Source organism: Micromys minutus (genome assembly GCF_963924665.1).
Source record: "Micromys minutus genome assembly, chromosome: 19".
Taxonomy (NCBI): domain Eukaryota; kingdom Metazoa; phylum Chordata; class Mammalia; order Rodentia; family Muridae; genus Micromys; species Micromys minutus.
Genome location: NC_137954.1, coordinates 2,221,498 through 2,236,700, shown reverse-complemented (window position 1 = coordinate 2,236,700; position 15,203 = coordinate 2,221,498). Strand labels below are relative to the sequence as shown.

General features: G+C 43.7%; 1 pseudogene across 1 annotated transcript; it reads right to left on the bottom strand.

Annotated features, from left to right (window-relative positions):
- Positions 1-10,417: 10,417 nt before the first annotated feature.
- On the bottom strand, positions 10,418-11,138 carry LOC308433006 (mortality factor 4-like protein 2; annotated as a pseudogene). Its single transcript has one exon. The product of its transcript is annotated as a mortality factor 4-like protein 2 (transcript).
- Positions 11,139-15,203: the final 4,065 nt, after the last annotated feature.

Here is a 15,203-nt window from a genome sequence, read left to right as displayed (position 1 = left end):
TGTTCACACGTTAACTTGGTAATTTCTGTCAAGTTTCTATCTCCAAATAATCTTTCATTCTGAAGTGTGAGCAGGTGAAGCCTTTGAGACATGAGTGGGGTGGGGTACACAATTCAGTTTGTAGCATAGGTGTACATGTGTGTATCATGCAACAGCCTAAGGAGAAGGTACATAAAGAAATCATAGTATCTGAAGACAGAACTCACTTATTTGGCCTTAGGCCAGCCCTGTGTTTTTGGTGGTCTGTTGAAATGATAAGCTATAGATTCACACGCCTTGTATAATCAGGGCACTGACTGATAAGGATGACTGTTTGAACCTTAGAACTAAAGTGTAGGCAGCAGTGATGATCAGAGCAAGCAGGTCAGGGATCTGAAGAGCTAAGCAGAGTGGATAGTTTTATGTCGGCTTGACAGAAGCTGGAGTTATCTCAGAGAAGAACCACAATTAATAAAAGGCCTCCATAAGACCTGGCTGTACACAAGTCTGTTAGGCATTTGCTTAATTAGTGATCAAGGGGGGAGGGCCCAGCCCATTGTAGGTGGTGCCATCCCTGGGCTGGTGGTCCTGGGTTCTGTAAGAAGCAGGATGAGTAAGCCAAGGGAGAAAGCCGGTAAGCAGCACCCCTCCTGGTCGCTGCATCAGCTCCTGCCTCCAGGTTCCTTTCCTGTTTAAGTTCCTGTCCTGACTTCCTTCAGTGCTGAACAATGATTTGGAAGCACAGGCCACACACTCTCTCTCTTCCCCAAGTTGCTTTGGTCATAGTGTCTTATCATAGCAATGACAACCCTAACTAGGACAGGTATTTTGCCTGCATGTATGTCTGTACACCACACATGTCACTGGTGCCATGACAGGGGCCACAAGAGGGCACTGGATTCTCTGGAACTAGAGATACTGGTGGTTTTAAGCAGTCACTTGGGAGCTGGGAATTGAACCTGGGTCCTTTGGAAGACAAGCCATGTCTCTTAACCACTATTTATTTCTTCAGCTCCTCTACCAAACTTTACTACAAAGGTATCTGGGCGTACAGAAAATCAGAGACTTGGGTAACAGACTCAGTTTTCTAGTATCTGGATTCTAAAGTGAACATTTGCTATATTTGTTTTGTTACAAAGCTACCAATCTGCACATTTCTTTATCTGTGTTAGTCATCCCTTTTTTATCTTCTGTATTTCTGATACTGAATGCCTGCTGGGTCTAACTTTCTCAGGACTAGCTGATTTAAAGATAATACAAGGAATTGTTTTCATATGAAAACATCCAGTCTAAACCCTGAACTAGATGGCACAGTATTCCAGGGCCCATTGAAATCACCAAGTTATCAATAAACTTGCTTGCCTTGTCTTATGGTTTGACTATGAAATGTCCCTACAATGTCCACAGGTCGAAGGCTTGGTCTTCAGCTGGTGTTACTATGAAGAGGTAACTGGTTCATGAGCATGCTTACTTCATCAGTGGGCTAATCTACAGAGCAGTTCATCGTGTATAAGGTATTAGTAGGTGGTGTTTGGTTAGAGGAAGTTGGTCTCTGCCCTATCCACCTCTTATCTTTCTATTCATGTGACCACTAGGCAATTCATTGTTTCTCCACATGCTTTCCACCCTGATGGAGTGCCTTAAACATGCATGGACACAGAACCAACACAGCCAAATAGTCAGGACTGGAAGCTGTAAACCATGTGCCGAAGTGGATACTTCTGCCTCTTACAGTTGTTTGCCCAGTCAGTTGTTACAGCCATGAGTGGTCAAGCCCAGAAGGCTGTCTGGAGATTGGACATTGCTGTAGCTTCACCTAGTGGCATAGATCAAAACTGGATGATGGGGGTAGTTTCAGAAAGTTTGAATAAGCTGGCAGAGAAAGCCTAGTGTGCTGTATGCAGGCTTGATGGGCAATTTTGGTGGAGCTCAGAACAGCAAAGGGCAAATTTGTCAGGGCAAGTTGTGTTTATCAGGCTTGTGCGAGAATGAGGAAGCTGTTGGAAATTGGACTCTTTGTGTTGGTTATCTTTTGGCTGAAAACATGACTCAAGACTCTGTGTGAGTGAGCTTAAAAGTGATGTGCAAGTTAATAGGACAAGGCATTTCAGAGCAACTCAACATTCAGGGTATCACAAGGCATTGGCATGATCTCACTCAGCTTTATAGTGAGAGATAGGAGAAAAAAATACACAAAAGACTGAATTTTGTGGTTTATTCAGACGAATCTATGTGATTTTGGGAGCCAAGGGAGGTATGGTATGTGGAGATAAAACACAGTTAAAAAGAATCCAAGCACTTAGCCCCAGAATAGGAAACATGGCTAAGAACCTCTTAGGAACCAGTAGAAAGAAACTATCCTGTAAGCACTGGACCATTTCCAATTTGTCAGATACTCAAATGTCTGTCTGTGTCTCCTACTGCTGTGGGATCTTGTGTCATTCACAGAGTATTGATTTTGCAGGCATGTAGAATGTAAGAGTTACGGGTCCCACAGGCTTCCACCCAGGTTTCAAAGGGAAACCCCGCAGACAGGCGACAATGCAATGGAGTCTCCGCAGAGTCAGGTATGCCGGGCACGCAGAGCATCTGTTGGGACATCTGAAAGCAGGAAGCACAGCTAGCCTAGAGAGAGGCCTTGTGAGCAGAAATACACAGAGCCAAGAGAGCCAGGCTACCTGAGACCTCTGGGGCTCAAAAGATGCCAGATATGGAGCTGTGGGACCTAAAGTTTGCAGTGTTTGGTTTTGATCTTGCTTTGATCCATTTTCCTTGTCATTCTATAGCCTCTTTTCTTTTTGGAGTGGGACTGTTTACCCTGTACCTATATGTCAGCAGTATATAAGTTATTTTTTTTTACTTTTAAAAAGACTTATTTTAAAATTTTTGTTTTGTTTTGTGTGCATGGATATATTGTTGATGTGAGTGTCTGATGGCAGAGGAGGTCAGAAGAGGACATCAGATGCCCTGGAACTGGAGTTACGGGTGACTGTGACCATGCGGGTGCTAGAAACCAAATCTAAGTCCTCTGGAAGAGCAGCTACTACTCTTAACTACCGGGCCCTCTCCAACCTCCCATTTATTTATTTTTATTTTATGTGTCAGTTTTGCCTGTATGCTGCATGTGTGTAGGTCTCTTGGAGACTGGAAGAGGACATCATATCCCCAGTATATGACAGATCATTTTGTGCTGCCAAATGTGTGGTGGGAAGTGGAAGTGGGTTTTCTGGAGCAAGTGCTCTAAGACGACTGAGTAGTGTTTCTGGCCCCCAGCTCCCTCTACTTTTTACTTTATTTTCATAAGAAGTCTTGTTCTAGAGCAGAGGGAGCAAAGAGTCAAGCAATTTGGGATATTTCTGAGAGGCATATGAGAAAACAGACAGATGTAAGGAGTAAGAAAGGATGGAGGAAGGAGGGAAGGTCATTGGTAGACAGCGAGACCTGGAAAAGTGTCAATAAAAACCTCCTCAGGGTTGTCTGTGGGAAGGTGCTTCCCATGGTGTGTTTGTGTAGAACGAGAAGGCAGTTTCCACTGGTTACAGCCTAACGGACCTCATTCCACACCCCAATGATTTGTGGAACGAAGGAAGATTATTAATGCAAACTCATGAACTCGTCTGCTTTCTTTCCTTTTTTTTTTTTTTTTTTTTTTAGATTCCAGGAGAGGGTGTGTAGCAATGTGAGTAACTACCTATTAGAATATTTGAAAGGGGCCAGTGTGTCAAGCAGGAACTGAGAGACAGGTTGAGACATGGAATAAATCCTTTAAAGTTCACTGGCCAATTTAGTCTGCTGTTGTGACAAGGAACAGAGGAGCCCGAGGGGTCATTACAGTGTGTCTAGCATTCATATTCCTGTCTTGTGCTTGATTCTTCCTCCAGAGAGTTTTCATGGAACACTGGAGTTTATGTAGACATTCTTAGTTGAACTCCTCAGTATCTTGGGGCTGACTTTGTACACATGGAAAGCAGCCAGATCTCGTGGGTGGATCATTAAACTAGAATTTTTTTCTAAGTATGCTAGTACCTTAACGTGTGACCTTGATTTCAAGCAGGCCATCTATCTGTCAGGATAAATGACCCTAGGAATATGGGCCATTAAAGGCCGGCTCTTCAAAAACATGCAGTGCTAATCAATCTCTTCTGGTCTCTTCAAGCCAAAAGGAACTGTTAGGAGAATTATAAAGATAAAATCTACAGAGGACTTTGGGCTCATTCAATAAAAATGGCCCGAGGAGCTCTAGTAGACAGACACTGTGACTTTGTGTATCATGTATCAATCTTGATCTCTATTTGGGTGTTTTTAAAATTGTGGCTTGTGTCCACACAGGCATGAATTCAGATGTCCAGAGATAAAATATTTAACTCAGTCCCCTCTTTTCAACACCTCTGGAAACATGGGAGAGTTTCAACCATAGCAAAAGACCTTGAGCTGTGTTTGAGGTTATGTGAACCATGTGTGCAAGAGCCCTCCAAGGTCAGAAAAGGGTGCATGGATAATTTGAATGACTCACATGACTCATTTTTCAGAGGAATGACGGTCAGCCAATGTGAGTTTAAGGGATATTTCTATGCCACCCCAAAGTACTATGCCATTTATGTAAAGGGCTCCACATTTCATAATGTATTCTAAGATATAATTTGGGTTCTAACAGCTTGTTCTTGACACTAGTATTTAACTAAGACAATGTTATCAAAATGATATAATTATGATAATCACACCTAAATTTCTCAGAAAACCAATTTTAAAAAATGGTTAAAGTGCTATAATGGGATGTTCATGGATGCTGAAAATGTGGTCAAGTCTCCACAACGAGGTGTGCATGGACACTGAAGGAGGAAAGATTATCACTTCGTTTCTTATAAGTTTCAAATATGAGGTAGTTATGTAAAAGGGATTTCTAATTAAGGAAAGGATAAGAATAATTGGATACTGCAAAATTCAGTGTGGACTCAGTAGTACTTTCAGTAGAGGTGACAGGGAACAAAGATGTGGAAAAGAAAAGAACCAAATATCAGAAAGCCGTAAAAATAATGCTCAGAGTCAGACAATAACAGATCGAGAAACTGGAATCCGATGAAAAAACCCATAGGAAGCTATAAAAGAGGCATTTGAAACAGGAAGTGATGTGGGAAGGGAAGATAATTTTAGCCTGCTTACAGGAGGTAGCAGCTGTGGGTGTGAAGAGAACAGATTAATTTTAAATGTGTCCCAGAAGTAAGGGAGTTTTTTTTAGTGTAGGAACAATGATGAGGGGAACCCAGTTGAGGGCTGTACCAAGCAGAAGTCCAACAGGGGTGTTGTGTCTATTTCTGAACACGGGTCTCATGGAAGCTTCAATGAACTAGGTCATTCAAGACACCAGGGCAAGGACTAATGTGCTATAGATAGAGTAGGATGGCTTGGAAGCTCTGCTCAGATATCTATATGTCTACCATAAGGAAGAAAATGAAAATATCTGTTTATTCATGTTCAGAACAAAGTAACAGACAAGACAAATTAGAGTAAATGTTGCTCGGCAGTTATGCATGCCTGTTATGGTAAAACCATATCCTGCACATACCTTTGAGTGGACAATGTTCAATACTGGGTTTTTGACACTCTTGTACAAATCCCTCCCCGATTAGAGGGGCGTGTGACTTGTTGATGAACCTCAGTCTTTACACATTCTCTATCTCTTATTTTAAGGCTACTTATCAGTTAACACCACCTTCCAAGGGGAAAAATTACCAGATATACTTGTTGTGACCACCCATTTGTCTCACACACACACATACACACACAGAAATTGACTGGTATGTTCAACATCATCTAAGAGTTTTGATTTTTCTTAACTTGTTATTTATTGTGGGACTTTTAGCAAGAGTCTCTGAAGACGTTTCTTCTTGTTAATTATTCTATGACATAAGTTAAGGTCTAAAGGACCAGAGAGATGGTTAAGAGCACTTACTGCTTTTGCAGAGGACCCGAGTTTTGTTCTTAGTACCCACATTGTCAGCGTGTAGCTGGTTTTTACCTTGAACCCTTGCATTCCTAGAAACAGCCACCCTGTACCATATTACTGAAAACTTCATGGAAAATTCAAAGGACAAGTTTGAACATTGTCTTGGTAACCTTCCACTCGATGCTGCCAATTCTCTGTTCACAATTGCCTGTAACTCACTCCATGGAATCTGACACCATTTGCTAGACGCTGCAGACCCCAACCCTGATATACGCACACTTACATAATCCTAATTAAAAGTAAATTATTGTCTAAGTGGAAATTAATGAGGATTCAAAACAAGGAGCATGAGAAGAGTTTGACAGCAGATCTATAAGACAAATAGTTTACAATAGCGATCACATAGTCCCATCTCTCAGACGAAGATTATAAAATTATAATATAAAATTAGGTAGAAATGCCTGTGAAGTGGTTCAGTGTATAAAGGTGCCTGTTGGGCTTGAGACCCCATGACCCATCTTCAGGATCTGCAAAGCAGAAGGAGAGAACCAAGGCCTGCAAGTTGCTCTCCCACCTCCATAGACAGATTGGGACGTGTACAACCCAACACTCACATGGACGCACAAAAAAGTGAGGAAGGGTATCCACTAAGGATTAAGTAATGGATTCATAATGAGTCACAGAGCCTTAAAATCCATACTAACATGTTCTTAGGCAACTTATAGAAATATTTCACTCGTGTTTACCCTGACTTCCCTGACCACTTAGAACAGGAGGACCTTTGGGGAGGCCTGAAGATCAAGGAACTTTGTACCAGATGCTGGTTATAGTGGTGCATGGAGAAGACTGAGAAGAAAGCTCACAGCAGCAGTGAAGCAGCGGAAAATGCTCTCCTGCTGGTTTTGGCCCGTATCCATCTATTGCATTCATTTTCCTGGGGCACAAGGCAGAGTTGAGGAAAATGTCTATAGGAAGCCATAGAAGAAATCCCCTGAGCAGAGTCTTCCCTGAGGCACCATTTGCCCTTGGGCGATACCAGGACAAGAAACATGATTTACAAAAGCTCTGTGACTGGACCCTCTGCTAGCCATCCTGAGGTCACTACCTTCTCTGAGGCTTTCCTTGTAGCGTTGTACCTAGCTGTTCTATTCCCCGGCCAATGACCTGTTCAGGGAGCAGACACAGAGACTTTATACTGAACCAGTAGAAGAAGGACATATGGAAGCACTTTCTTCTAGTTCTCTTACCTGGGAAGCAGTGAGGCTGACTGAAGGCAGCTTAGAACACTCTATAAATCAGTCACAGTGGTGAAGCAGAGCATCTGTGGAGCTGGAGAATGTTTTAAATGGGTAGAGTAAGAAAGCTGCATTCTAGGAAAGCATTTCTGGTAAGCTGCCCAAAGGCACATTGGAGGAAAGCCGCTGATTCCCAAAGTCCTGCTAACACTTTGAATCTATCCCTTAGCCTTAATAAATGTTCTTTTTGAACATGATTTTTTGCTTATAATTTCATCATCTTTTACAAAATGATCAACTCAACAAAACCCTGAAAAACCCTGACTTTGTTATGTCTACATGGGATATTACTTATATTCAAATTCAGTCAGGAGTCAGTGTAAAGTACAAGAGATGTGAGGGATAAACAGAAGTGTGTGTGGGGGGGGGGGGAGGGAGGATGAGATGGGAGAGACAAGATGATGAATCAGAATCATGTGGTCCTAGAAGCCATAAGTAACTGGGGATCTCATAGATGGAAACTAGAGTAACGCAGGGTACATTTGCCCGATCTAGGTGTGCAGCTTGAATTCATATCAACTGAGTTTCGTGTTCTTTGCATGGGTATTTGGGGGTTGGAGATTTACTGTTATAAATTCGTGTGGTATGTTACAAGTCTTTGGTGTTATCGTTTTTCAGGGCTAAGGGAAACTGGGAGTGTAGCTAGCTTTCTTCAGGCTAGCCACAGGGGCAGATGGCCTGGGGAAGTGCCATAGGCTTGGCAGCAGCTACCTGCAGGAACCAGGGCAAGACCACTGCTTGGGGCTGGTCACTGGAGGTGGGTGAGACCACCGATGTCAGTGCGTAGCTGGTTTTTACCTTGAACCCTTGCATTCCTAGAAATAGCCACCCTGTACCATATTACTGAAAACTTCATGGAAAATTCAAAGGACAAGTTTGGACATTGTCTTGGTAACCTTCCACTCGATGCTGCCAATTCTCTGTTCAACTGTGACTATAAGGGCATCTTTGAAATGTTGCCAATGAACTCTGGCTCCATTAGGAGCATCTGTTTGAATCATTGTACTTGATGACTGTCTTCTGAGTAGTAGATTTCTTCTGCATTCATCTAAGAAACGGGGTCCACTGCAGTAGTTACTATTGAGACAATACATCTCTTTTCTCAGATTTCTTTTCTCTTTATCATTCCATGTTGGCAACCTTTCTGTGTAGCCTTTCTCTGCCGATTGTTCCCTCTGTTCATCTGTCTGTGTAGCAGGAGCCTCTTTCCTTGGGAGTTCTGGGGCAGGTTCCTAGAGGGCCTCCCTGCTTTAACCTTACCTTCTTTTACATCTTAGAGTAGTTGCAGTATGGACCTCAAGTCATGCACATGACACACTACTCCCCTTGTACCACATTATGACAGTCTCACAACCCTATTAAGTATATCCAAGCCATGCGTTGAAGATACATCACTGCCTTGTTCAAGACTCACTTGCTCCTGTCTACTCTTGGGCATTGCCATCCTATTTTATCTAAAGTTGCAGGATGCAGCTACAGTGGTTATCTGTTCAGCTTACTCTATGCCAGTCCCTCAGGACTTCACCTTATTCAGTTATGGTAACCATGTGAAGTGGTTAGATTTAGCTCTATTTCATGAGGAAATTTGACCCTTAGAGACAGAACATTGTCCAAGAGAACACTTGGTGTCTCTACAGCATTTGAACCCCTGTGAACTTCAATTTGCAACACTTGCAACTTCAAGCATGAGCCATTGGTCATTGGCAAATGTCATTGGCTGTCTGTTTAGATACAGCTTCCTAGGTCCCACGCTTGTTATCTCAACCTACACAAAGGGTTTCTATGGGTCTAATTTATCTTTTCTGGCTGGGAAGTTTTTATCTTTGCCCACTGGTTGTAAGCTTATTGTGTAGAGGGTTTGTGGATTGAGAATTTAACATATAAACCTGTTTGATAAGTTAATGGATGTGGAGTCATGTTTTTACTGGGTTGTGGAGAATGTGAGTTAAAATCTTGGTTGGTAGAGGAACAGTGGGGGAGTGGTTTCAGCATGGTGACCTGCAACTCTCCTCGGGGACCAGTAGCCAAAATTCCAGACTAAAAGAGAGACAGCTGAGAGAGGGCAGTGTGAGGACCATGTAGTAGAGAAAGAGCAGAGGCACAAGGCTTAACACTGGAGCAGCTCCCAAAGTGAAAGACCAAGCAGGACTTTTTAATATTTACTGCAACAGAAATACTAGGCAGAGAGACTAATAACTACTAAGGAACATAGGCAAGAATAAAACAGAAGGCTAGGGATGTTGGAGAATAGTAAGAACAGAGAAAAGTGACCCAGAGGCACCGAGTTTCTCTGCCGGGTTGGAAGCTTGTGGATATCATATACAGACAGTGTTCAGGCCTTCTGTACCCTTTACTAGATTGCAGCTTCCGCTGAAAAGCTGTAAGCTGTGGTGTACTTGTAGCACCATAGCCACCCACCCAGGCACTCCCCTTGCCTCCAGAGAGGCTATGGAGGAATTTCTGCCATTAGAATGTGAGCAGGAAGGAGTTTTAGCATAAGTACCAAAAGTGAAGCTGGACCTGCTTCGCTTAACAGCCTTAGTTGAGATGATTGGTCTTCCCCTATCCTAAGCAGGCACTGGCCAGGAACCCCTGCATGGGACCATTAGGTGAGCAAGAAATCCAATTTGTATGATTTAAATTTAGGAGTCCCTTTTAATGGTAGCTGCTGTGATCTTAAATGGCATGTGATTTTGCTTTGCCTAGGTCATTTGACCACTGGAGAACAGCCTGCAGTTGAGGGTCAGGACAGCAAAGGGCGGACCAGGGATATGGGGTTGGAGGCTGTGCAGTAATGGCTTTGGTTAGGTTGATGGCTATAGAATGGTGGGAAGGAGGCCATTAGCCACATTTGGAAAGAATTTACCCCCAAGCCAGCAAGACAGGAAACTTGCAAATATGAAAAAGCAGCAAATTTAACCTCCAGGGAGGGGCCTCTGCCTTGTCTGTCTGCAACTGAGAAATAAAGAAGGTGGTGCTAATACTGGAGACACTTCGATTGTGATATCACCTTGATTTAGAATATGACCGTGGGCATGCCTCATGACTCCTCAGACATGGCCTGTCATCTCCTTCCTCTCCCCCTTGCCTGCTCCTCCCAACGTGGAGACACTCAGTCCAGCAAGAGTCTGTCTAATAACCTCATCTGCTCTGAACTTTACTTCCCATGGTGACTCAGGCAAAATGGTGTAATGAAGACTTAAAAAAGCAATGCCCTGGTAAATAGGTATGGCATGCAGGAAAGAGGAGGTATGGTACCCCTGTGCGACATCCGTGTGTCAGAGTGAGCCAGCAGAATCTCAGCATGCTGAGGCCTTTCAAACTTGTAGAGCAGCCAAGTTCCCAACATCACATTAAAATACTCTTTTAACCCTCCTGCAACTTCATTAACTCCTTATTATCAACAGTTCCCTGTGATTTCTTGTACTTGGCATACTCCTCAAGAGTGGCATCTACCCTCTTTTTAGCAGGGAGCTGGAACAACTGTTTCTGCCTAGTAACCAAGTCCCAGTCATCCACCAGCCATGGTTTTAATTCTTCAGGGATCTTCACCTTCACCTCCATCCCACTCTTGAATGCCTCCTTACCCTCTACAGTGAGGTCTGCCCATGCCCTTTTCTTCTGAGGGAGCTGGGGGACTTCCCTGGCACTGCCACGGTCTCCATTGCCAGAAGTCGTCTGATTGTTCTTCCTTGTCTTCTGCACAGAACCAGAAGTGGGGTTCTTAGCAAAGCGACCCCCCATCTTCCTGGAAGGGCTGGATCAAGATTTTCCCGTTGTAAACCAGCTGACTTCTTTCCTGAGGCAGCTCCTCTCATCTTACTTCTCTGCATATTGCTTCGAGTTGGTTTCTCAAAGTTGTCTTCTTCAGCAGACAACTGTTATCCACGAGTTTGAGAAGGCTGTTTTCTGGAACTCATTCAACCCTGTTTTTATTCCAACCAACCATGTTCCTTCTTTCCCTTCCAAGGATGCCTAGTAATCTCCCAGATGGAATCTTACAGATCTCTGGAAAGATGAAGTGGGCATACAGCCCTGTATTCTGCAACCAGGAATGGTCCTCCAATCAGTCAGATCTCCTAATCCTTACTGTATAGCAAACTTAGCTTTTCCGATGATCACCAGCAGCAGACGTGTGATCACTTTTGCTTCTCTAACCTCCATAGACTAGGGCTCTATTTGAAGTCCTACACATAGGCTAGGAAAATAGCTAAGTGCCTGATATATAAGCACTACCACTCATGTAAGAAGCTGAGTGTGGTGGCATGTGTCTATAGTCCCGGGGCTGGGGAGGCAGAGCCAGGCAGATCCCTGAGTTCACTGGCTAGCCAAATGGACCTATTTGGAGAGTCCCAAGGCAGTGAGACACCCTGTTTCAACCAAACCAAACCAAACCAAACCAAACCAAACCAAACCAAACCAAACCAAACTAACCAACCAACTAGCCAGCCAACCAAACAACAAAAAGCACAGATCCTGAGAAACAATAGCATAGGTGACCCCTGACTTCCACAAAGGTACACATGCAGCCATGAACAGGTATGTAGACACACATGAGTTCTCTCTGCCTGTCTTTGTCTCTCTGTATCTGTTCTGTCTCTCTTTTTCTCTCAGACATACATGCTATTGTTTTAGGAGTTCTTAGGAGTATCATTAAATATGGCCTTTATTCTCAGGGGCTTTCAGTCTAGTGCAAACAGAACATCGAAGCAGGATGCTATCTGATAGGATTCTGGGGGAGTTTGGACATGAAGCAGGTCCAAGAGCTTAAAACAGTCCTTAACCTGGTCAAATAATCTCTGGATGCTACGGTAGGATTTAATGGAGTGGTAGCGAGCTATAAGAACAAAGTGCTCTGGATGCATGGGAGGACCAGTTAGTCCTGCTGGAGTGTATGGTGTATGCAGCCACTCTGACAAGGTGGCCCTACAGAGGAGATCAGACAACACGTGAAAGAAGGGCATTCCCTCAGGTAAAGAAGGGGATGAGTGAGGATAGGAAAGACAGAAATCAGCACAGAAGAAGATATCACATTAAATTCCATGATTCTTAGAATGGTCGTTCTTGAATAACTCAGACATGCCATCATACTGTAATAGAATGGCCTACTGATCGTTGGTGATGACCTCTTTTGTCACATCATGCTGCAAGTGAGCAGAACCTGTCATAATGTTGTCTTTGGCACTCGACATGGTTTATACTTGGCCTTCTTGGTTTTAGTGTATTTTTAATTGGTGGCTCGATATGCACCATTTATTAGGGATATTTTATTAACTAAAGGTTGGAAGGAGGGATGGACGGTTATCCACACAAGCTCAGATAAAAATCACTGTGTCCTCCACTAGATGGCATTGGAAGAACGTGGCACACTCTCTGGTTCTCCCTGAGGCTGAGTAAGATGTTTGCACTGTGGAGACTGCACTACTGTCTACACATCCTGTCTCTGCATAACACCTGTTCCTCAACAGAAGTAATGCACTTACAACTCATGGCAAGAGAAAACGACGGACATTTCCTAAAACATTTAAAACACATCAGACCCTTTCCCACACACTAATTATTCTAGAGTAGGACTCCATATGAGTTCCCAGGATGCTCCTCAGCACTAGCCCTGACGATAGTTCCTTCATAGATCATGGACCTGAAAAAGAACGTAAGTCAATAATGCTCTGCTACTGGTCTTGGAATAGAAGGTGATGCCATCCATTCTTGGACTTCACTAGCCAGAGGATAACCCACCACGGACTAATTAAATGCAAGAAGAATCTGTTATCTGACCTGTGTCCACACTACTGGATAAATATGAAGTGTTGTTCAAAGGAAGGGGGAGAGAGAAAGAGATAGAGATAGAGAGAGAGAGAGAGAGAGAGACAGAGAGAGAGAGACAGGGAGAGAGAGAGAGAGAGAGAGACAGAGAGAGAGAGACAGAGAGAGAGAGACAGGGAGAGAGAGAGACAGGGAGAGAGAGAGAGACAGAGAGAGAGAGACACAGAGAGAGACAGGGAGAGAGAGACAGGGAGAGAGAGGGGGGGGGAGAGAGAGACAGAGAGACAGGGAGAGAGAGAGAGAGAGAGAGGGAGGGAGGGAGAGAGAGAGAGAGAGAGAGAGAGAGAGAGAGAGAGAGAGAGAGAGAGAGAGAGAGAGTTGAGCATTAATGGGACCCATCTAATTCTTTTATTAATTACTAAATACATTGAGTCCTAATTGTTTTCATCTTTAAGCATCATCCAAGCCATAGAAAAGCTCTATTTCAAGAATGTTGACAGAGTGTGATTTTGATAACCCATCATACAAGACTGACAGGGAGCCTAATAGCATCCAAAAGCGTGGCTCATCTCTCCTGCACACATCTGTACTGAAACTCCCACACATTCTTACTGTTGAGTCACCAGGTTTCAGCAGATGCTGGACTCAACAGTCAAACCCGATTAATGCTGAGGCAGCAAGTGAGAAAAATGGACTAGTTTAACTTTCAAGTAATGGTGGTCTACTGGATAAAGAGCATCTTTAAGTCACTGTAGTCTGCAACAGTCATGATTTGAGGGACAGAAAACTATTCTTTCCTTAACAGTTCTCTCAAAAATGTTCTGCTCAGGAGTCAAAGAGACCTAAGACTGGACTGAAGCCCGTGTGAAAGGCTGGCTCCACAAGTGTACTTGTCTTCTGATCTTTACCCATGTGCCATGGTGGGCATACACATACACAAAATCACCAACAACAAAATAAAAATCAAAAACGCAAAGTCGTTGCTTCTAATACCTCCATGGTGTAAATGTACCACATTCTCTGTATCCATTCCTCTTTGAAGGACATCTGGGTTCTTTACAGCTTCTGGGTATTACGAATGAGGCTGCTATGAACATAGTGGAGCATGTGTCCTTGTTATATGTTGAAGTGCCTTTGGGGCCTATGCTCAGGAGTGGAACAGCTGGGTCTTCATGTAGTACTATGTCCAGTTTTCTGAGGAACTGCCAGACTGATTTCTAAAGTGGTTGTAAAAGCTTGAATTCCCACCAACAGTGGAGAAGTGTTCCTCTTTCCCCACATCCTTGCCAGCATCTGCTGTCACCTGAGTTTTTGATCTTAGCCATTCTGACTGGTGTGAGGTGGAATCTCAGGGTTGTTTTGATTTACACTTCTCTGATGGCTATGGATGTTGGATGGAACTAGAAACTATTATCCTGAGTGAGGTAACCCAATCACAAAAGAGCACACACAGTATGTACTCACTTATAAGTAGATACTAGTCTCAAAAAACTCTGGATACCAAGAAACAATTCACAGACCTTTTGAAACTCCAAAAGCAGGAAGGCCAGAATGTGGATGCCTCAGTCCTTCTTAGAAGGGAGAACAAAACACCCAGGGGAGGAAATAAAGGGACAAAAAGAGGAGCAGGGATTGAAAGAATAATTCCAGAGACTGATTCACCTGGGGATCCACCCCATATGCAGCCACCAAACCCAGGCTCTATTGCTGATGACAAGAAGTGCTTGCTGACAGGAGCTTGGTATGGATGCCTCCTCAGAGGCTCTGCCAGAGCCATACAAATACAGTTGAGGATGCTTGCAGCTAACCATCGGACTGAACATAGGGACCCTGATGAAAGAGCTAGAGAAAGGACTGAAGGAGCTGAAAGGGTTGCAACCCCATGGGAAGCACAACTCCATCAGCCAAACAAACCCTACACAGCTCCCAAGGACTAAAGCACCAACCATTGAGCACACATGGAGAGACCCATGGCTCCAGGTGCATATGTAGCAGAAAATGGCATTGTCTGGCATCAGTGGGAGGAGAGGCCTTTGGTCCAGTGAAAGCAAGGTTTCCTAGTGTAGGGAATGCCAAGGCACTGAGATGGAGAGGGTGATTGGAAGAGGGAGCACCTTCATGGAAGCAAGTGGAGAGGGAGGGGGAATGATATCGGGCAGAGGGGAAGGAGATAACATTTGTAATGTAAATACAGAGAATATCCAAGAAAATACTTAAGA